The sequence below is a fragment of the Siphateles boraxobius genome, unplaced genomic scaffold, assembly GCF_051911475.1.
Source record: "Siphateles boraxobius isolate OS27281-9 unplaced genomic scaffold, OSU_SipBor_1 1, whole genome shotgun sequence".
In the NCBI taxonomy this organism is placed as follows: Eukaryota; Metazoa; Chordata; class Actinopteri; order Cypriniformes; family Leuciscidae; genus Siphateles; species Siphateles boraxobius.
The window spans coordinates 32,578,844-32,603,574 of NW_027508699.1; the positions used below are offsets into that span (position 1 = coordinate 32,578,844).

Here is a 24,731-nt window from a genome sequence, read left to right on the forward strand (position 1 = left end):
AATCTTTCCCGTAGCGTAAGCTAAACTTACGCAATACGAGAGAACCTCTCGTAAGAGAACTACATTTTAAGTGACGTAAGAAAGTCACATACCACACGAAATCCCATCAGAGCATTCAGACTGAAGCGGATTTCCTGATATGTGATTCGAATAGGATTTCAAACCACATTTGGATATAGCTTGAAACGGATTTCATGTGCTTTTTTTGGACTGACAATCTGAACGTAGCCTATGTCTGGATAAGAAATAGAGGGAATAATAGCGGTAATGGCTAGAGAAGCTAGCTCGTCCGGATCTTTACCACATATTAACTTTAGTTTGTCAAAATTCCGCACTCTTTCTTGCTTACTAAGTCCTTCTCTATATGATTTCACAGCTTCCATGTGTTTTTTACCGTAGTTTATACATCATAAATTAGTGTAACAAAGTGTTCAGAACAGTGCAATCCATGCTGTTGTTTACATCCGAGTATCTCCAATATGGCCACGCATCCGGGTAACTGACCAAATTGTGACGTAGGTGCAAACCCTCTATTACAAAGTTTGTAATATTAGCATTAATATGTAGCCTAGAATGTTGAATTCATAAACCCTTGTTATTAGAGACACCAGTGGCTGTAAAGTGAACTGCAGCCAACAATGTTTTACTCGTGCTCTCATGTGACGTAAGAGACTGAGGGTGTCGTGATTCAAGGCCCAGAAATACTCACGGCAAAGTTCATCGCTTAGAAATAAAAAGAAGTTGGAAATACCTTTACAGCGATATACTGCTAAGAGCATCCAGATGCCATCCACGCTGCTGAGAGCGACGGTTAGATGAATATGTAGTGCTGCACGCTTTTCTCTCAACAACAAAATAAACACACAACCATAATGACAGCGGTGAGAAAGCAGCAGTTAAGATCATCTGATCACTATCTGAAAGCTTTGTGGATGTTTGCACCAACTCTGGCAATTCGCCGGCAGCATCATGTCGACAGATGAGGTAATTGTTGTTATATAGTTTCATTTTAAAGTATGTGAGAATAGACTGTATAGATCTGGCAATCTGATTGTTTAAATTAATCCCTTTTCTTTGCATGGAATATTGACATTACAGTACAGAATAGATCTTTAAGAATTATCCTGAATATAAGCATTCATTTCATGTGTCGAGTGTAAGAGGCTCCCAGGAGCGTGCATAAAAGTCACATCCTTTTGGTTTTCCCGGCAAAAACGTCCCAAGTCCTTAACATAAAAATCAGTCTACAGGCTTTCATAGACAACCATGGAAGACGGGGAAGGTCTCGTTTTAAAAATGCTGTTACAAGCTGTTCACACATTGGCAATACAAAAGCCATGCATTCTCAAATATATAGAACCTTGAACTGTTTATGATGGTAAAGGGCTTATTGATAATAATAATAGACTTTTTAGGCCCTATATTTTGTAACCTATTAATCAGAAGTGCCATTTAGTTAACTTACCATTGACCAAAAGAAACAGCTTGGCATTTTTCCAAATAAAAAAACCTTCATGACATGTCGGAATCTTCACAGGCACCTTTTTATGACCTGTAAGAACTGCTGCTTCAAACACAAACATCTGTAGGCCATGTAAAAACTGTCTTTGCCGATGTTAAGGTTAGGTCCCCTCAAAATAATTCTCTGTCTGAGAGGCCTGCTAAAAATAGCTCAGTCAATATTAAGGCCCCGCTGCGGTGCAGAGTTCATCATTAAATATGCATGGTACTTTAATGTAAAACATGACACTCAGCCACGGGAGAACTTGAGAAACATGTCATACCTTCAATACAACTTGATATGGAATGCCTGCATTTTGCAGGTACTGTAGCAAGATGGGGCGGAAAAAGAGCCATTTATTTGGACTGGCAGGATTTGTTTGGCAACCGATATATCAATGCAAAGCTCAATAATATGTGCTCTTTTTGAAAGGGCTTGTTATAAACAATTCAGTGCAGGTTCTGTCATGGAGACTCAGGTGCAGGTTATGGATATGATTTGTGTTGTCTGTATTGACAGAGGCTAGTCTATGTGGCTCCTTGTTTCCCTGCCCAGGATAAGAAACAGGGCAATATCTATATGTACACACGTCATACGCACTATGGTGTAGGATAAATCATTAGTTTATCTGTGAAGGTGTTATTTGTATTATGCTAAGTATTTTCAGTCTGTGTTAGTTTGGCTTTTTAGTAACTTACCAGTGAAATTCCTTTTTGTTTAGCTGACCTTTCTATTTTTTTCTTGTATTATATTATTTGAATGCACAGTGGGGTTTTAACAGCCCTTGAAAACTCATATAATCTAACATATAATGCACACTTTAATCAACATAACTTATACATAATTGCAGTATATTTCTGTTTTTTTTTTATTTCATTGCATTTACTTTTTTACATTGTAAAGAAAGCACCATAGATGTGGTTGGTTTCAGTTCAGAGCTATTATGTCTAATGCACTGAACTCAGTCAATGACAGGAAGTACATGAAGAGACTGCTGACCTGCTTTCTACAATAAATGCAATATGTAACTGATTTTATCAACGTTCAAATTGGAGAGTTTTGTACATGTCATCCCACACTTCTCAAGCCGTTCTTCAACTTTCTAAACATAATTTGCATTCTCGGTTCTGTCTTTAAAATGCATGCATCCTTACTAATATGTGCAGTGAGTTGAAATACAGCTCAAATATCAGTTTTTTTATATGCTCATTCGAATATGAAATATGCATTTTCGTGATATTGATCTACGTTTCACCCTTAGAACATCTCTTAATGGGTAAGGTTACCCAAAGATCAAGTCTTTTGGTTTGATTTTGACAAACTTGACACTATTTTTACACTTGACACTATTATTAGCAAAAGACTAAGCTGTGGATTATATATTAATGCACAGCTTAGAAGAGTGACTACTGAATGTATGGGGCTTTAACAGGTCCGACATAACAAAGATGTCTTTTAACAAGGCTAAACTAACACATGCATAGAAAGACTAAAAAGCTCAGAAATCTAAATGTCACATGTCACAAAAAAAACAAAAACAGAAAGCAGTTGCTGGAAAAGACTACGAGCCCATCTTCTGACATTTACAGTATTTCATGAATAAAACATTCTAGAATGTGCTGCTTTGAAATATAAATAGTGTTCTAATACATCTTCTTGTAGTAGGCTAGTAGGACATGTTTTCTGCTGAAGGCACTTGTAACTTGCCATATACTGCCATCTGCTGTTCATGAGTTAGTAGTGCATGGCTTTTTTATTCATACCTTGGAAGTACTTGAGCGCGTGTGAGAGAGAGAGAGAGAGAGAGAGAGAGAGAGAGAGAGAGAGAGAGAGAGAGAGAGAGAGAGAGAGAGAGAGAGAGAGAGAGAGAGAGAGAGAGATGTAAATGTTGGGAAATATGTCCATAGAACTTGCTAAAGCAAATGTTCCAACTTCTCATCAACAGCTCCTTGAAGGGGGGCTATATATATATATATATATATATATATATATATATATATATATATATATATATATATATATATATATATATATATATATATATTTTTTTTTTTTTTTTTTTTTTTTTTTTAAATCATCATATACTGTCATTAAACCTGTACATCACTCTGTTGACTAACAAACACTAAAACATTGTCAGCATATGCAGAGAGACTTATTGTAAATACATTTGTTTATTTTATAATTTATTAATTATAAATTTGGCAAATTAAAACATTTTAAAACAAAACAAAACATAAAACTTGTACATTTTGTCTCAATTGTTGTAACAAAGGTTCTATTGCTAACGAATATAGTATTTCAGAGAGCGGGCACCCCTCACAGCTCTAAAAACTTTAAAAGGAGTGCAAAAGCCACATATACATTTGAGTATGCTCTCAAAATCACTGTACAAAACTTTAATTTTATCTATAAAACTTTTACTAAAACCAAAAGCTTTTAACGTTTCCCATAAGTATGTGTGTTCAAGCCTGTCGAATGCTTTTGTTTGCTAAAATCTTTGAAGGAAGTTTATAGTCACTCCACAGAAGTGAAACAGGTCTCCAATTTTTGATCCCTGTGAGGTCTTTCGTCCAGACTACCATTAAGTACTTCTAAGAGATTCTCTCCTAAAACTCCCCAAAAAACATTTATAGAAGTCTATTGGTATGCCTTCAATTACAGGCACCTTTCTGTATCCCATGCTCTGAACAGCCTTATGCAGTTGTCCCAGGCCAAGCGCACCCGAAATCTCTGCATTACCTTCATCAGACACCTTTGGTAAATCCTTGAAGAAGACACTCTCATTGATATCGTCTGATCCTAATTCACTTCTGTACAGTTTCTCATAAAAAAAAATAAAAAAAATGGCCCTCCTTTCACTACAGGATTGGGCAACATATTTCCTTCCTCCGATCGCAAAGCGTGAATTATTTTCTTTTTTTGTCCATTTTTCCTTTCAGGATAAAAAAAAAAAAATACTTTGAAGGTGCATCCATATAGTCAAGACTTACAAATCTTGACCAAAGCAAAGCCCTCTGTGATATAACCCCTAATAATTTTGCCAGTTGATTCTATTTTTATTTTTTTAAAGAATTTTCAAAAATAAGTCTTTAATTGACTTATTTAAAACTTTGCTGCTGTTTTGGGCATACAAAACTGTTTAATCTGTACCTTCCCATAATCCCACCGTTTTTGTACTGATTGAAAATATTATTTTTTTGTTCTGTACTCAGCCCAAACAATTTAAAAGTATGTATAAAAAACATATGGGGTTCAATATGATTTCTGTCACAATTACTCACTGTACAATTCAAATCACCTCCCAAAAATAAATAGTAATCATTAGAAACATCTTGTAAAACAGAACATAGTGTATCTAAAAACAACGTCCTATCAATTGAGTTCGGGACATAAATAAATACAACATTATAATTCTCTACTTGTGCTCTCACTTTTGAAAGTATACCCTTCAAAAACTCTTCAACTTGATACGAGATTGGTGGAGTTGTGGTGGAAAAAATGTCATTTTTCCTAAACCTTCTCATTCCTTCATTCAATCATTTCCATTGTTCACGTCACTATGTTTTTCCTGAATCAAAGTGACTTCTATTTTTTTCTGCTTGATAATTGCATACAGCTCACCTCTTGTTCTATAATCTCTAGCACCATTAACATTCAGGAGGCAATACGCACTTCTGCCATACTGAAATAAACAAACAAACAAACAAACAAACAAACAAACAAACAAACAAACACAAGCAAACCCAGATTAATAATATTAGTCCTCATTTTCATTTAAACCCATGCCAACTTTCCTCACAATCTTTTTCAAATGGTAAACCTTCTTGTTTGAAAGGCATCCTTCTGCTATTATGGCTTTGTCATGGAACTGCTTTAGATCAGGGAAATATTCCTTTACAATCACACCTCTTTTGTTTTTTGTAGTTTTAAGAAAACGTTTTATGTCATCAACATCATTGCTTCTACTACTTCATTCTGTAACAACACTGTACTTGAATCAGACATTTTCACTTTCACTTTCTGACTCTTTCTGATCTTCAACCACTTTTAAAAATAAAAAACTTGCACTACTCATCTTTTCCACAAATTTTCCTTTTTGTTGAATATCTTATTCTCTGTTTCTATCTCAGACACACCATCTTCCCTCATGTTTTCTACATCACTGTTCAACAACCCAGTTTCTGCAGCTAAAGAATTTTCTAAAGAATCCTTACCTTCATTCTTGGATTCTGTTGAGCTCGAACCAGCTTCCACAGGCCCCACAACAGATGTTTCTTCCCCAGCAGGTTTATCCACGGTCGGCACTGCTTCAGTCAGACCGACCTAGGACGGTTTTACAGTATCTTCCTCAGTCGTAGCACTTTCCTTACTACCTCCAGCTGCATTACTCTTGAACTTGTCAGGACATGAACAGATTAAGTGGCCGGATTTACCACATCCAAAGCATTTCATAGTAGTTACAATCTCTATTCATAATCGTCCACACAAAAATGTAGTGCCAAGTCCAATTCAGCATCATCTTTGATTATCATAAAAGCGAATCTCCTAAATGAAACAATATGTTTCAATGAAGGAAACTCGCACCTGATCGCAATCTTTTTTCGATCGACGAAAACCAACTTTCAATAATATGAAAGCATATCAAAATATCATCACTGAGAAAAGGAGGGATATTTAATATTGTAACTTTTCTGATTTTTTGACGGTAACAACAGAGGCAAAACAGGTGTAAGTATTTAGTCAATGATTATACCTATTGCAACAAACTTGTTTGCTCTTTCCACCGAATAAAAAAAAATCACGGTACCGTTACTCATTCTGGATGCAGGGAGAATGTTTTGATGGCCAACAACTTCTTCTACACCCAGACAGCAAGCCTCCACAATCCACGGATACCATCTTGACTCTGTGACGCAGTGTAAGGACATCAAGCCCAGTCCCACCCTGAGCTGCTATCTAGGGGTGGGGGAAAAAATCGATACAGCATAGTATCGCGATATTTTCTTTGGCAATACTGTATCGATACACGGGCGCCAAGTATCGATCTTTTATTATTTAAATCGCCACCTAAACCTTCATTCACTAAGTTAGGCCTATTCCCTAGGTTAGTCCACTAATACTGTTCACTTGAAGCAGTGAAGGAAAACGAATGAGCGAATTCGGACAGCCTTTGAGCGTAGGCTACGTAAGCTGTACATTTGTTAATGCAGTGCAATGTGGGACAGAGACGCGTTCTGACACGCGTCCCATTTTCTCACAAATCTCTATGTTCATTTAAGTCTGTATTTAAATAATTTAAGACTGCTCTTATGAGGACACTCGACAAAACGGACATTTTGGCATAATTTGTGTGTGTTATGGTTTGTTCAAGCCCGAAAGAGAACTCGATACTGACGCGCGTCTTTTCTGTGGGTCGTGTGTGTGTGTGTGTGTGTGTGTGTGTGTGTGTGTGTGTGTGTGTGTGTGTGTGTGTGTGTGTGTGTGTAATACAGGCAGGATACTGCGTAATTGCGTTGAATATTTTTAACGCTTTAAACTTTTTTGTTGTTGTTGCGGTGCCGCGGTGGGCAAGTGATGAAACCGTTGTTGCGACACCATGTAACACTAACTATCGTAGCAAGTCTAGAGCTCACCATTCATGTGAGAGGTCTCCTATTCAGAGAATAATTACGTCCTATCCTGTAATAAGGTCCTATATCCTGAATGTTCAAGAACAAGTTTTCAAGTTTTTGCACTACCCTCCTAAGTTTTTGCACTTCGGTTAATGTGTCGAAGATAATGTTTACAGAATTAAATGTGACATTTAAAGTGAGTTGAGCGGTCTTATTTTCCTCATTTTTTGTAATGCCTTTGAATAAACATAAATCGCAATATCGCAGAATTGAATCGCAATACTTGCTGTATCGCAATATATTGAGAATCGCAATAATATTGAATCGTTGCCCAAATATCGCAATACTATCGAATCATCACATTTGTGCCAATTCCCACACCTAATGCTTACTAAGAAATCAGGCAGCACAAACAAACAACACACAAGATAAATACAAAATCAAATAAACAAACTTAGAGGAGAAAAGAAAAATAAAGAGTATAAGGAAGCACAAAAAAAGCAAATACACACGCTCACACTCACTAAGCTCTCAGAGAGCTTTGAGAGAGAGAGAGAGAGAGAGAGAGAGAGAGAGAGAGAGAGAGAGAGAGAGATTTCTATTTAGTTATTTGATATTTTTTACCACAGACAACCACACTTAATAGCTTACAGAACATAGAAAACATAGCATCTGTTTCTGTGTTTGTTAGGCATCCTGCTTTAGGTCTCGGTGAACGTTTTGGCTTTTGGACCTGAAATCTCGATGCTTTTAAGTTTTCAAGCGGCACTATGCAGGATTTCTGTTTTTGTCAAACAGCGATCCCTAGAGTCGCTGTAGAGTACTTGTATTTAACGTTACTGTCGTAAACACCACTCACGCGGAGCGTATCTGCACTCACGGCCTCTGCACTTCATAATAATAAAGTAGCCTACCGCGTTAGGCTTACCTGAGCCTAAATGCCAGATGACACCAATAAAGTGTATCATGTACGTCGCATTAGTTCGCAGGGCTCTCAAGTTTTGAAGACAGGCAAGAGTGACATCCAGCTGACAGATACATTTTTGTCATTTGTTGTTGCGTTAAATCTTACCCAGATACAATAGTGCTATTTTTTGATTGGTTATTGTGTAGCTCGACGAACAACACCAGAGGAGACGCGCTTGATTCCTGCCGGTTCCACAGTGAGAGCGGCGCGGCCAGAGTTTTGGCATATTAAATATATTACAAATAGTTTTTCAGCATGAGAAATAAAATGTGTGGCGGGAGACCGAAATGAGTGACTGTCACGCTCAATGCGTGACACTTGAGAGCCCTGATTTCGTAACAATGTCCGTTATGGTGTTGTTAGACATGATTATTGCAATTTATCATAATAGTTTGCAAATTACGCTCCTTTACACTATTTACAACATGTAGGCTTATTTATGTCCTGATAATTATGTGAGATATTGACAACTGTTCTCATGATAATCGCAGGAATCAACTTTAACAGTGAAAGACTGTTAGAGTGGGACTCTTGTCCGGTTCCTCGTGCTGTCAGATTCTCGTTACCTTTTTCTAGACTCTTCCGACCGCGCTTTCTTCGTTTTTTTCGCCATTCTAAAAACGCAGGTCTGATGTTTACTCGTGTCTGACTCCTCGCTCGGTCAGTCTGCCATTTCCTCTTTCTCTGTTCCTCCGACAATGCTTTTCTAGCTTTCTGCTTCTTATATGCCAGCTTTGCCATGGGACGATAGTTGTTCTTATAGCTAGCCGTATCCTGGATGGGGGCGTGTACGCGTGCAGTGCCGTAAAGCAATTTGTTACCTCGCGAGACCTGATATCACACGATACTTCCTAACACTGAGGCCGAAGGCCCGCCAGCCCAAAGTTGCAAGGGTGGTTTTGCGGCTCACAGGCACCAGGGGGGTGCGAGACGACCACCATTCAACACGAAATCAGTAATATAAAAATTACAATGACTCCAAAGCTGTTCGGTTAAGGTAAAAAAGTTACTTAGTTCTTCTTTAAATAAAAACATGCTGGCAGAATGATTGACACGGCATGGACTGAATAGCTAAAAAAAAAAAAAAATGCCATAGATTCCTAAACAACAGCAGAGCTGTGATTTACCAGCCATTAAGTCACCTTCCGCTGTTTGGATATAGCACTTTTAACAACTGTTTCAAAGGAGTGAAATTTTACAGTGAAAAACTCCACAGTGATGATAAGAAATTAAAGTGACAGAGATTGTTTTGGCTTTACAGCAGCTCTAGAATCAAGTTATTGTCCAGCTAAGCACTGCAACTGCGTTGCAAAGATCATTAGTTATTAACTTAGGGACCGCTTACACGACACCGTTCTAACAGAAAACCCTAAACACGCTCCCGCCTCCTCATTCACAGAATAATTTATCGCTTCCAAGTAGCCATGTGAACCGGAACTATTTTGACAACGTTTTATCTGTACAGGGGTAAAGGGAGGGAGAAAGGGGCCTTCACAGGGGAGAGACTAGTTGACACTTCAGGACTGCGTTGTATTCGTGTCCAGACGCAAGTCCTTCATCAGATCTGGATCCGGCCTGGATCCGGCCAACTGTGGTAAACCTCAGCATAAAAAGAGAGACTAATATTAGCGTAGACTCCATTCTACTTAGGATGTAACGAGCACATCAGGATTTATGGGGGTGTTCCCGGTTCTGGCTGACCTAATCTATGCAGCCTCACATTGAATTGTAGAAGTTTATAAGGTGTAGTGTGTATACTAGTTCAAAGAGATGTGTTTTAGTCTAGATTTGAACTGACAGAGTGTGTCTGCTTCCCGGACAATGTTAGGAAGACTGTTGCAGAGTTTTGGTGCTAAATAGGAAAAGGATCTACCGCCAGCAGTCGATTTTGATATTCTAGGTATTATCAACTGGCCAGAATTTTGAGATTGCAATAGAGGTGAAGAACTATAATGCGTTAAAAGCTCGCTCAAGTACTGGGGAGCTAAACCATTTAGTGCTTTGTAAGTAATCGGCAATATTTTAAAATTGAATAGTTTAATAGTTTAAAGTTTAATAGGGAGCCAATGCAGTGTTGATAGAACCAGGCTAATATGGTCATTCTTCCTGGTTCTAGTAATAACTCTAGCTTCTGCGTTTTGGACCAGCTGTAGTTTATTTATTAAGTGTGCAGGGCAACCACCCATAAGAGCATTACAATAATCTAGCCTTGATGTCATGAACGCATTAACTAATTGTTCAATGAGAGCATATGGCGTAATTTAGATATATTTTTAAGATCGTAATTTAGATATATCTTTAAGATTGTGGAATGCGGTTTTACAGATACTAGAAACGTGACTTTCAAATGAAAGATTGGTATCAAAGAGCACACCCAGGTTCCTAACCGACGACGAAGGTTTGACAGAGCAGTCATCAAGTGTTAGACAGTATTCTAGGTTTAAATTAGGAAGTTTTTTGTCCAATGATTAGAATCTCAGTTTTTTTCAGAGTTAAATAGTAGGGAATTACTAGTCATTCATTTTTTTTTTTTTTTATATATATATATATATATCAGCTATGCATTCCGTTAATTTTGTGAATTGGTAAGTTTTGTCAGGGCATGAAGAAATATAGAGCTGAGTATCATCAGCATAACAGTGAAAACTAATGCCCTGCTTCCTAATGATATCTCCCAAGGGTAGCTTATACAGAGTGCACAGCAACGGTCCTAGTACTGAGCCTTGTGGTACTCCATACTGAATTGTGATCGATACAATATTTATTCATTTACTGCTACAAACTGATAACGGTCAGATTTGTATGATTTAAACCATGCTAATGCAGTTCCACTAATGCCAAAATAATTTTCGAGTCTATTTAAAAGAATGTTGTGGTCCAATAGTATCAAATGCATATTAAGATCGAGTAACACTAATAGAGAGATAGCACGATCAGATGATAAGATAAAATAATTTGTGACTCTGAGAGCTAATGAGAGCTATCTCAGTACTATGGTAAGATCTAAATCCTGACTGTAAATCCTGGCAGATACCATTTCTTTCTAAAAAGGAAAATAGTTGTGAGGGATATTGCCTTTTTTTTAGTATCTTTGACAGAAAAGGTAGATTCGAGATCGGCCTGTAATTTACTTATTCTGTAGGATCAAGTTGAGTTTTTTTAACAAGCGGTTTACGTATTCGTTTTCGGTACTCAGTTCGGTATTCAGTTTTCGGTACGTATCCTATTGACAAAGATGAATTAATGATATTAAGCAGAGGATCTATGACCTCTGGAAGCATCTCTTTCAATAGCATAGTCGGTATAGGGTCTAACATACATGTTGTCGATTTAGATGATTTAACGAGTTTAGAAAATTCTTCCTCTCTTATAGCAATGAATGAATCAAAATTTTCCTCTGGGAGACTCCAATGCACTGTCTGATGTGATACTGTACTATATGGTTCGGTTGCATAGTTATAATTTTCTCTATCTTACAATTATCAATCTTGTAAGCAAAAAAGTGAATAAAGTCATTACTGCTGTGCTACTTGGAAACGTCTGGGGTTGAAGCTTTATTTTTCGTTAATTTAGTCACTGTTTCAAATAAATACCTAAGGTTTTGTTTATTTTCTTCTAATAGGGGTTGAAAAATAAGCAGATATAGCTGTTTTTAAGGCCTCTCTGTACGCAACCGTGCTCTCTTTCCATTAAAATGCGAGAAAAAAAAACCCTCTAGTTTAGTTTTCTTCCAGTTGCGCTCCATTTTTCTGGCTGCTATCCTAAGGGCCCTGAGTGTGCTCGTTGTACCACAGCGTTTGACTATTGTGGCGAGGGGGGCGTGGATTAGCGGAGGTGGGGACGCTGGTCAGGGTCCCAGACACACCGCAGGCCGTCCCCGATCAAGCTGGACTGTACCAGATACCAGTGAGTATTAAGGGGGGTACTTATCAGGCCTTGGTGGATTCAGGCTGTAACCAAACCTCTATCCATCAAAGCGTGATTCAACCAGAGGCATTGGATAGAAGGTTCCGTGTGGTTAAAGTTCGCATGGTTAAGGTTCGGTATGTGCACGGGGAGGTGGTGGATTACCCGTTAATGCCAGTCACTATTCAATTTCGGGGCCAAAAGCATAGTGTGGAGGTGGCCGTTAGCCCGCACCTCCGACACCCGCTAATCTTGGGGACTAATTGGCCGGGATTTAAAGTGTTATTGGCACATTTGTGTGCGGGTGCTTCTGGGGGAAAAAGGAAGCGGGGGAAGAGAGCGGTCCATCAGGTTGGAGAGGCTGTGCCGGGGCCATCTGTGCCTGTACCAGAGGAACGGAACGCTGTTGAGAGAATGTGACTCTCAGAGCGTGATGACTTTCCTTTGGAACAGTCGTGAGACGAGACGCTCAAAAATGCGTTTGACCAAGTCTGTACAATCGACGGACAGCCTCTCCACCCAGATCGGCCATTTTCATATCCTTATTTCGCAATCATAAAAGATAAGTTGTATCGGGTGACCCAGGGCGCCCAATCAAAGCAAGATACAACTCAGTTATTAGTACCAAAGAGCCGCCGGGAAACGCTTCTCCAGGCGGCTCACTGCAATCCGATGGCTGAGCATTTAGCAGCTACACTGAATCGTGTAGGCAGGCAGCTACACTGAATCGTCTAATGACCCGATTTTTTGGCCGGGCATTCACGAGAACGTGCGCAAGTGGTGCGCGTCCTGTCGTGAATGTCAGTTGGTGAATCCACCGGCCGCCCCAAAAGCACCGTTGTGCCCCCTTCCTTTAATAGAGGTCCCCTTCGAAATAATTGGCATGGACCTCATCGGGCCATTGGAACGATCTGCACGGGGGCATCGTTTTGCATTAGTCCTAGTGGATTATGCAACATGATACCCAGAAGCAGTGCCGCTTCGCAGAATTTCCGCGAAGAGCGTTGGAAGCGCACTGTTTCAGTTTATCTCCCGGGTGGGAATCCTGAAAGAGATTCTCACCGACCAGGGCACGGCGTTTATGTCACGTACCATTCATGAACTTTACGAATTGTTGGGCATTCGAACAGATAGGGAAGGGGCACATCAAATTTACCACCTCAATCTCCTTAAAAAGTGGATGAGGCGGAGTCAGTGATGTTTGCGACGGTGGTGAACGGGGTGGAGGATCCAGAGGCGAGCTCAAAGTCTCAATCTCTCGCTCTGGCAGTTGGAGGAGATCACCTCTCGCCATCCCAGCTCACTGATATACGTAATTTACAAGCAGAATTTGTGGATGTGTTCTTGCCCCTGCCTGGTCGGACAAATCTCATTCAGCACCACGTTGAGACCGAACCGGGCGTAGTAGTGCGTAGCCGGCCATATCGCTTACCTGAACATAAAAAGAAAATAGTTCAGGATGAATTAGAAGCTATGCTGGACATGGGGGTAATAGAAGAATCCAACAGTGATTGGGCAAGCCCGATAGTTTTAGTGCCTAAAACCGACGGCTCGGTCCGATTCTGTGTGGATTATCGCAAGGTGAATGCTGTGTCGAAATTCGACGCGTATCCAATGCCGCGGGTTGACGAATTACTTGATCGGCTCGGTACCACTCGTTTTTATTCGACACTGGATTTGACGAAGGGATATTGGCAGATCCCCTTAACTCCAATATCCAAAGAAAAGACCGCTTTCACAACGCCGTTTGGATTACACCAATTTGTTACTCTTCCTTTCAGCTTGTTCGGGGCTCCAGCGACCTTCCAACGCCTGATGGACAGAATTATCCGGCCGTATACTGCATATGCCGCTGCTTACTTGGATGATATTATCATCTAAAGTAATGATTGGCAGCGGCATATACAGCATTTGCGAGATGTCCTCAGAACGTTGGGGGAAGCGGATCTCACGGCCAACCCAAAGAAGTGTGCAGTTGGGCATGTGGAAGTTAGGTATCTGGGTTTCCACTTGGGTCATGGACAGGTGCGTCCCCAAATTGATAAGACGGCAGCAGTTGCGACCTGTCCGAGACCTAAGACCAAAAAGGAGGTTAGGCAGTTCCTGGGGCTAGCGGGATATTACAGAAGGTTTGTGCCTGGTTATTCGGACCTCGCTAGCCCGCTGACTGACCTAACTAAAAAGGAAGCACCAGATACCGTCCAGTGGACGGAGCGGTGACAGCAGGCCTTTACCCAGATAAAGGCTGCTCTATGTGGTGGACCGCTCCTACAGGCTCCTAACTTTTCTCTCCCTTTTACCCTACAGACTGACTCCTCGGACAGGGGGCTGGGTGCTGTCCTGTCCCAGGAGATAGATGGTGAGGAGCGGCCGGTGCTGTACATTAGTCGTAAGCTCTCTAAGAGAGAGACTAAGTACAGCACCATTGAGAAAGAATGTCTCGCCATCAGGTGGGCCGTTCTCACCATCCGCTATTATCTCTTGGGGCGGGAGTTCACCCTCTGTTCGGACCATGCTCCCCTGGAATGGCTCCATCGCATGAAGGATACCAACGCACGGATCACCCGTTGGTATTTGGCTTTACAACCTAACAAATTCCAGGTGATCCACAGGCCGGGTGCACAGATGGCTGTGGCTGACTTCCTCTCCAGGAGGAGAGGGGGGGGGGGAGGCTGCAGGCCGGGGGCGGTGGGGGTATGTGGCGAGGGGGGGGCGTGGTTTAGCGGAGTCCGTAGCGGAGAGAGAGGGCGGAACCGAGCGGTGGGTAAGTAGGTCAAGTGCAAAATGACGATCACCTGTTTCTGATTGCAGTAATTGGGGTGGGGAGATCGCATAAAAGCCGGCTGGAGTGAGAGAACGGGAGAAAGAAGGACTGGGAGCTTGTGCACAGAAAAGGACTGAGAATTGATGGACTGAGCTAATTTAATAGTGGAAAATAGTGGAAATTTAAGAGTGTTTGAACATTGCTATAGAGTGTTCTATGGTGAAGGCGCACCTCGCGCATATTTCCTGTTCAAAAACTCTGTTAATAAAATCGTGTACGAGTCCCAGTTATGCCGACCCTTGTCTTCTTCCATCACACCCACACTGAACCAACACTACAACTATTTTCTTTAATCTTCTTTTAAGCGCAAAGGAGCAACTGTGTCTAAAGTGCTGGAAAAGAGAGAGTCAAACGTTTCTGTAGCAATTTGAGTTCTTCTAAGCTATCTGGGATGCTGAGGAGATGAAACTGATCAGGAATGCTATTAATAAAGCAATCTTTAGTAGCACAACTGATAGTTCTAACTTATTTGTAACATGGAGTCGGCTTTGAAGCCTTGGCTAAATGAAGTATACACAAGACTATATTAATCTGAGATCTCATCACTCTGCTGCAGAATATCAACTGCATCAACACTGATTCAATGTGATAATATTAGATGTAGAGTATGATTACGACAATGAGTAGGTCCTGACACATGTTGTCTAACTCCAATAGTGTTCAGAATGTCTAGAATGTTAATCCCAATGGATATTTTTCGTTACCTACATGTATATTACAATCACCAACAATTAGGACTTTATCTGCAGCCAGTACTAACTCTGATAGAAAATTAGCAAATTCGTTGATAAAGTCTGTATGGTACCCTGGTGGCCTGTATAGAGTAGCCAGCACAAATCTCAAACGTGAGTTATCATTTACACTAGATAGTGTTACATTAAGCACCAACACTTCAAAATAATTATATTTGAAACTAGACTTCTCTGAAATTCTGAAGATACTACTATAAATTACAGCAACCCCTCCCCCTTTGCCTTTCAGACTAGGCTAATGTTTATAACAATGATCTTGGGGGGTGGACTCATTTAAAGTAATATAATCGTCTGGTTGTAGCCAGGTTTCTGTCAAACACTTCACATCTGGTTATAATATGTGATCATATCGTTAACAATAAGTGCAGGAATTGAAGTAAGGAATCGAATATTCAGCAACCAAAGCTTTTATCATTTGTTTTTATTTGTTGAACATCAATTACATTTTTACCCTTAAATGGGTTAAGGAGTTTTTTGTATTTCCTAATTTGGGGAACAGACACGGTCTCTATATGATGATATCTAGGTGAAAGAGTCTCTATGCGATGGAATTCATGTGACCTCAGTGACGTGAGACAGCTAGCAGACGGTCGGTTTAGCCATTCTGTTTGCTTCCAGACCTGAGACCCAATTCATGTTTGAGCTACATTACGGTATAGTTACAATAGAGTTTGATTGTGAGTGTATTCTGGGTGACTGTTAACCCTTCGGTTGTTTGACTAACTGTTGGGTCCATTAATGTGAATATGATTACGGATTCATTTTATACTCTTTGTTGCACATAGATGACTCATAGCTTTCGGGTAGAAATGTCCATGTCTCTCTTTCTCTGGCGCTATTTCTCATCTTCCTTGCATTTTTAAATACAAACACTCTGTAGCCTTTATTACAGATCCTTATGCTACATTGAAACCTGCATGAACACAATTGATTGGCACGTAAGAAAGCAACAAGAGCCCAGTCCAAAAGCCCACCCTGGGGCAAAGCTCACACAATCGTCCTGTTGTCTCACATCCAGCTCTCCAAGCAATGTGTCAAATTGGTGTGGAGGAAAACAATGCAGTACTGAGTGTGTGTAAATGAGGGATTCTGGAGAGACCAATAACACCTTCAGTGTGATGTTTTGGGATGCGTATGTGTGTGCATTTTAGTGTTTGGCTGCTTTTGGTGAAGGGATCATCTCTGTTGTAATATTATCTGTTCTGTGGTCTTGGCTGAAAGAGATAAGGTGGTTCATACAACAGTTTATCAGACATTCTCCCATGCAGTCTCTTAAATGGATACCCAGAGGGTGCAGTAAAAGGCCATGTTCCATTGTGTAAGCTTGCTGCTGTGTTCGTGCTGCATTATTGAACTTGAAACAAGGCCATTTGGATGCACAAAGTAGAGATGATCTTGGGTAAAGTGGATGTGCCCAGAACATTGGAGTCTGAAACTTACTTTCTGTGTAATAATGACTTTTTTTTTTCTTCACAGTGGCACTTTGGAATTGAAAAAAGGGTAAGTTCACTGAATAATGAATAATGTAATGTAGAATAAATTTGTAATACTTATCTTTACAACAAAATAAGGCAGATTTGAGTTTTAAAAAAATCTGCCAATCAAGAAAAAAATTGTTTGTTTTTTTCTGAGCAGCACACTGTAAAATAATGTATTTGTAATTAAGTCTTTCCTCGCCATTGATGGAAATTTCCAGCTTTCCGTGCTATTATGCATCTTCTGAAAGAGAACAGAATCTCCTGATCAAAACACAAGCGAAGAGGAAGCAGAAACAAGTGATAGCATATGTAAGCAGAGGCATATGTAATATAATGTGATCATCAACATTAAACAGCATAAAAATCAAAACTGCCTAAAGTAACAGAATAAAAATGTCGACCCAGGACGAGCTATAGTAGCCTGCAGGGTTCCCGTGGATCCTTAAAAAGTCTTAAAAAGTCTTAAATTAGATTTTTAAAATAAGGCCATAAAAAATCTTATAAAGTATTTTTTTTTACTTATGAAAGGTCTTAAATTTTAGATGACAATTCGATTCGACAATTCGATGACAATTCGATTCGATTCGACAATTCGATAATTTGGATTGTTTTCCAAATTAAAATTATCTAATTAGCGTAGTATTCTTTTTTATAATTCTATCTTTGTGGATTTGCTTCTTCACGTGATAATTCGCATCACATTCGCGGCAGAATAACGTCTGTCTCCTGCACGTGAGAGAGGAGAGAAGAAGAAAGTTGGTAAATGTCAGTTCAGTTGTAAGTTCATTCTTTATGTGCATAGAGGTGTGCGATGTGTATTGTCTACTATGATATTGTAATCATTGTTTTAATGATGTATGCACTGTGAGCTGACATTGCAATTGTCTCTCGTGCTTTCACTGCGTGATGTGTGCAGTTATAGGTAGGCCTATGTCCCCAAATTAGTTTTTGTCTTATATTTATATCATATTATGTTCTTATTTTAGAATATCACATCAGTAAGAGTGCCGTTTTCCCGTGCACAAGTGCGATATTTATGTTGTACAATAGTTAAATTAAAAATAAATTAACATTGTGAGTTACTTTTTAGACACCCTATTGTCAATATTGTTTGTTTTCCCTTTATTTCGCCGACTAGAATTTTAAAATGAAACCATAGCAGAGTCTCAATGCAACAGACAGCGATGATTTCTTGACTGAAATCCACGTTTTGAACGAGTCATTTTAACGATTCAATGAACAATCACTTGTTTCTTTCCCGAATGAATCAGCCGTTTGAACAAATCGGTTGAATGAATGAATGACTCCCTCAACTCGCTTAAGGTATTAAGACCATAGACATCATATAGATAGACGCCCTATCGACCGCTACTGCCTATTGGCGCGGACGAGCCGTGGGGCCGCCATCTTAAACCGGTCACCCGCTCCGCTCAGTGTAATCTGTTTGGCAGGTGCAATGAGCTGCCAGCGCATTTAATTAATCATATCTCACTGAATACCGAACTGATTTTCACGCGGGTTTTTTTTTGCTGCAAAGGTCATACACGTAGCTACGATACAGGACACATTGAATATTTTGTTCACAAAATACAACTAATAGTACGGTAATGTTAAATGTTAAATCTTACTTGTGTAAAGTAATCCCCGAGTGATGGTCCGCCGATTTGAGCAGGAATATACTGCACAGTGCTCTGAAATCTACTGCTGCTATGCAACGCAAATAGGAGTATGACCTGCTTAATATGGCGGCCGCATTTCTTGCGCCACAGCGGCCAATAGGGCATCTAGTCTCTATATGATATCTATGATTAAGACAGTGACTTGCCGCCGCCTACTGGCGGTTTTAGTTTCATATTTAAAGTACCCTTTAATTAAAAACTATAAAATTAGAAATAATTTCATATTTAAATATTGAATAATCTCATAGCTGTATTTATGCAATTGTAAATGGAGTGTAAATATTAATGCCACTTCTGATGCCGCTTCTGTCTCACCTCTGCACTGCAAAGATGGATTTTGATTAAATGATTTAATTTGACTGGTAACGGTGGTACTGTATAATTATTGTTTAACTAAGTATTATTGTATAAATAAGTATAATTACTTTATAATTTAATTTGAATAATTTGAATGTTAGTATTTGACATAAAAGGTGATGCATAACTCTAAATAAGTTTAGAAAAAATGTCCATATATAGGTGAAAATGCCCCTGGTAATCAATTTAAGGTGGCAAATATTGCACATTAATTAATCATTTCTGTCACTACTGTGAACTGACCACTGCATAGAATATGAAACATATGAATATCTTCATGAGCCTGCTGTCAACAACAGGCCTAAACCAGCCATGGCACCAGCACAAAAACACAATCAGTAAAATATCATCTAATTATTGTCAACAAAACGTTTAAAATATCGAGATATATTTTTTGTCAATATTGCACAGCCCTAATATACGGTATTGATTTTGATTTCTTCAGGTCTTAAAAAGGTCTTAAAGCCTTAAATTTGACTTTAAAAAAGTGTGCAGGAACCCTGAGCCTGCCTCTGCCCTCCTATATACTTCTGCTCAATTTTCATTTTCCTTCAGTACTAGTCTGGGATTGTGCTGTCGTCTTTGGTTTTCTCCGATCAATTTTTTACAATGGCATTGATGTTGTGTGTTATTTTGAGTTGTAGTTCAGTAATGGCAGCGGAGAAAGATGCGAGCGAAGCCATTCGGGCCGTTGTGGCAACGCTGCCGAATATCAAGAACTTGAAGCCGGAGCCAGATCAATCTTTGCTTAGTTTTGTTGGTGGCCATGATGTCAGGGTTCGGGAAAAGTTTGATTTTCCAGTTCGTTCCGTTAGTGGTGAATGAGTTGGCTAAGGCGATCGCTAGGCATACGTCACAACCAAACGTAGGGATTGGTTATGGTAGATCCAGAGTGACTCTGGGCAGATCCAATGGTTTTAGACTTCAATAGAGTACCCGCCTACAAGGAAGTTAACGCTTGTCAATGGAGCAGTGCCAGACTCTTATGTACAAATGAATTGAAATGTACGAGAGTCTGGTGGGACCAGGCTAGAGCTATATGACTGTGAAGCATTGGGGGTGTTGATGGACTCAATCTACTCCATCTGTGTTTTGATCATTGTTCTGAATCCGGACATAGTCTTTGACAAATATGTGATTTTCTCAGCTTTTTGCTCAAAATGGTACTTTTTATGAAACTTTCCCACAATCAAATGTTGATTTAAAAAAAGAAAATGCATTCATCTAAAATGTTGTTGTTGTTGTTGTTGTTGTTGTTGTTGTTGTTGTTGTTGTTGTTGTTTAAAAGCAGAGGGTCTCATCTTTTGATATATTACATGTTCAGATATTCCAACAACAAAATAGTCTAGGGGCCATGAAACTTTATCAAAATTATCAAAAATGCGGGCACTGGCTAGCAATTTTTTTCCAAAATGCTGGCTGGTTAATAATTTTATTATGAATTTAATAGAAATTTCTGAGTGAAAATTGTTTCTACACAATTTTTTCTCAGTGCATTTGTCCTTTAGCTCTTCCTTTACCAGGGTCGTGACAAAAGGTAATGGTCTTCACGCATGTTTATTGTTACTTGCTCAGTGATTCCTACGCAACTTAATTCTACAGTGTCATACTGAATGTGATGGATAAGAATCGACAAAATAATGTTAAGGGAACATTTTTATCGATCTCTTAATTAATCTTTTGAAAAGACTCTCAAACTACCTCTTGGACTCAATCTGAGGAATTCTTACTGAACTCAGTAAGAGCCGTTGAATCAACATCTAATTCACTTCATGAACTGCTAGTTGTAGCCTATGCTTTTTGTTCATTATAGAGATATGCATATGAGGGACTTCAAATATGGGATTATATGGGATTAAACAGTCATTTTCAGGGCCAAAAATATATTTTTTTTAAGGTCTAAATATATAGGAACCTGAGTGCATTTTTTTAATATTAATATATAGCAACATTGTATTAATTTGGAGGAAAACATATTTACATTTACAGTGAAAGAACGTCTGTTTAAAAGTTGTGACCCTGCCAAGTATCTCAGGTGACTTTTAGGGCATTGGTGTCAGGTGGAATGACGTTATCCTAAAAAAAAGTATAGATGCACAAATATAGAATATAAATCCTCTTGTGTTGTTGTGACCCTGATGCCCCCCAAGAGATTTTCTTCAAGCTAGGAAGCTTTGAGGCTCCTGGGAGAAGGTGCTCTTCTATTTCCTTTGAAATGACAGGGGGGTTCAAACACACCCTGTAGTTTCAACAGTTTTGCAGGGATTTCAGTGATAGAGCTTTTTCCAGAACAAGGATTAGTCTTTTAAAGAGCGGCACCAACACTGCAACTGAGAAAATGTCTGTTTTTATTATTCATTTAATTTTGTCATACTTTGAGCATAGTTGAGCCAAACCCATCTGTCATAGTCTGAGATACCTCAAATATCTAGTCACTTTGCCTTTGTTTAGCAGAATAGCAGTAGTCTGAAGTCCTGATTACAAGTTTGTCACATTAAAGTGTTCTGTTGTCGGACAGAACTGGAATCATGGAGGACACCAGGTTTATTCTTGCATATTAATTTGGAAAATCTTATTAAAGCCAAAATTAGATTTAGCGTCCAATTCATTGACAACCATATAAACATCAGCCGTGCTATCTAGATCAATTCTGAATTTCGGTCAAGTACAGGCTACTTTTCGCTGCGTATATAACATACAACATGCTTTAAATGATTATGCATATATGTAAATATGCACTACTTTAATGACAAGACAAGGTGATGTAGCTGTTGTAGAAAAAAAAACTAATGAAGAAACTATGTAGTCACAGCAGTAATCGTTCTCCCCTCCGCAATGTTTAATGTTTATGGCACGCCCAACTGGGCAAATTGGGTATCAAAATTATCCCTGGGCTTCCAGTTATGACATATATTTTATTTGCTTTAACTCATCACCTTAAGTTAAGCAATTTTAATTTGTTTAAGTCAGTTTAATGTACTTTAAGTTGAAAAGACTTAAACATCTAAGTTGATTGGACTTAAAAAGGTAAGGCAGCAACTTATTTTTACGGTGCAGTGGTAAATACAACTTGAGAGGGCATTCGTGTCCAATTTTTAACTAGGAAACTCATATTTATGAAAAATCCGGTATAGCATGTGAAGGAAGCATTAATCAGGATTTCCAGCATGACCTCAAATGAAGTGACATGTGATGACCATTCTGACCAAGTATTCAAAACAAACACTACCTTGCAAAATTTTGGCATTAATTTTTTTTTTTTTTTTTTTAAGAAATCTCTTATGCTCAACAAGTAAGAGTAAAAATTAATTTTATAAAACAATTTAAAATAACTTTATTACTTTAATATATTTTATAATGTAATTTATTCCTATGGATGACCCATTTAGGTTACACTTTATTTCGATAGTCACTTTAGAGATTCTACTAACTAAAAGTAACTTTTCAACTACATGTCAACTAACTGTCATTAGAGTATTAGTAGGCTGTAGTAGACTGTCAGTAGACTGTTAGGTTAGGGTTAGGTGTTAGGGTTCGGATTAGGAGAACATGTTGACTTGTAGTTGCTAAGTTACTATAGTCAGTAGAATGTCTGTTGGGGGACCAACAAAATAAAGTGTTAGCAGATATTAAGCAGACAGTCTACTAATACTCTAATGACAGTTAGTTGACATGTAGCTGCAAAGTTACTTATAGTTAGTAGAATGTCTAAAGTGGACTATCGAAATAAAGTGTTATTTATCAGCAGCCATTACTGACTTTGTGCCCGTGTAACATTATCAATGTAAAAAATAGTTGTGCTGCTTAATATTTTTTTTGTGGAAACCATGATACAGTGTTTCAGTAGAGTCACCTTTAGACATTCTGTAGACTATAAGTAACGTTGCACCTACATGTCAACTACTGTAACTCTCATTAGAGTATAAGTAGACTGTCTGCTTAATATCTGTTAACACTTTATTTCGATGTTCCCCCAACAGACATTCTACTGATTATAAGTAACTTTGCAACTTATTCTGCATACCCTACCCTTAACAGTCTACTAATACTCTATTAATACTTTAATGCGAGTTAGTTGACATGTAGGTGCAACGTTACTTCCAGTCAAAAGGATGTCTAAAGGGGATTATTTGATGAATTGAACGTTTAAAAGAAGTACTTTATAATATTATATACATGTATTTACTGTCACTTTGTAATTTATTTAATACCTCTTTCCTGAATAAAAGTATGTATTTCTTTAAAAAAAAAAATAATAATATTTATACTGTTTAAATCCAACTGTTAGTGTATTTACTAGTAAATGTAGTGTGTGTGTGGTTTCTTTTCCCCCTCTGTATTGTGTTGTTCTTTATTTCCTCCATGTTGTGAATATTACATTCGCAAAACACCTATCCAGTGGTGGAATATCCTGAAAGTGTTGTAAGTTCATGGTTGTACGTTCAATCAGCAGGAGCCAATCCAATGTGTCCTTGAGCGAGACATTTAACCCCAGGATACTCCAGGAGGATTTGTCCCTGTAATAAGATTACTACAAGTTGCTTTGGATGAAAGTGTCAGCTGAATGACAAATTAATAATTAAGAGTAATCCATTTTAACCTTCCCAAAGAGAGGCATAATAATTGCAGATTTATTCATTTAAATTCCCAAAATTCTTCTGAGAAGGCAAAGCATAAAACCCTGGCTAGTTACGGCAGAAGAACCAGCTTTTGGCACCTTGCAGAAACCATAATTTCTCTTCAACCTCGATCCGTCAAGATAAAAGACTGTCATAACCCATGGCCATGGCCCTCTGAACCTTTCAAGTTGAAAGATTGCAGCGCAATATTCATGAATGGTTGGGCACAAATCTATTGAGGCACTTGATGAAATGAGAGACCCGCTTTCTAGGTCAAGGAGAAACCCAAATTCATTCTCATCAAGGCTGCGGTTCTAGTCATCCGTAGGTCTAAATGGCTGCTTTATAAGGATTTAATTGATCTTTTTAATTTTAGTATTTTTTTTGCCAGCAGCCACTTACATTTCTGAGTGTCTGTGTAAGTTGCTTCATGACAAATATAAATATATTTATTACGTTATTGTATTTATTTATTGTGCATTTAATAATATAAATCTGTTTAATTGGTGAATTGCATTGGCAAATTATGTGAGTGATGTTATTAATTACTTATTGGTCTGTAAACAAAACAAATTCATTTTACTGACTACACTCTTAGAAGTGAGGGTCCCAAAAAGGGATTTTTGCAGCAAATAACCTTTTAGTGAAATGAAAATGTCCCATGAACCTAAAGTTTCTTCATGGAACCATCAATGCCAATAAAACCCTTTATGGAACATTACAGAGTATTGGTATTTGCACATGTTGGAGGGTCTTTAAAGACAACCAACATCCCGGGCTGCAAAAAAAGGTGTAGGACATTGGGACTTGTGTAGGTGAATGGTGACTCTGGTACATCAAACTAAATTATTTAAACCCATTAATCGAACTACATTATTTAAGAGCATTAATTTATCGGTAATGCATCAGTGGGTTCCGCGGGAAAGTTAAAAGAGTTTTTTTGTTTTGTTTTTTTCTTTTTTTAAACAGGCATTTTAAATGACATTTAAATATAAAAGTATATTACCACAACCTCAAAATCATTTCCAGGGGT

The 24,731-nt window shown here is 38.6% G+C and overlaps 1 long non-coding RNA gene across 2 annotated transcripts in view; it reads left to right on the forward strand.

Moving 5' to 3' along the window:
- The first annotated feature begins 616 nt into the window (after positions 1-616).
- Positions 617-24,731, forward strand: part of LOC143741051 (uncharacterized) — a 43,917-nt gene continuing 19,802 nt past the window's right edge. For both annotated transcript variants that reach the window (XR_013204935.1, XR_013204936.1), the window contains exon 1: positions 617-984. This is a non-coding gene — a long non-coding RNA (uncharacterized LOC143741051). The remainder of the gene's footprint in view (positions 985-24,731) is intronic.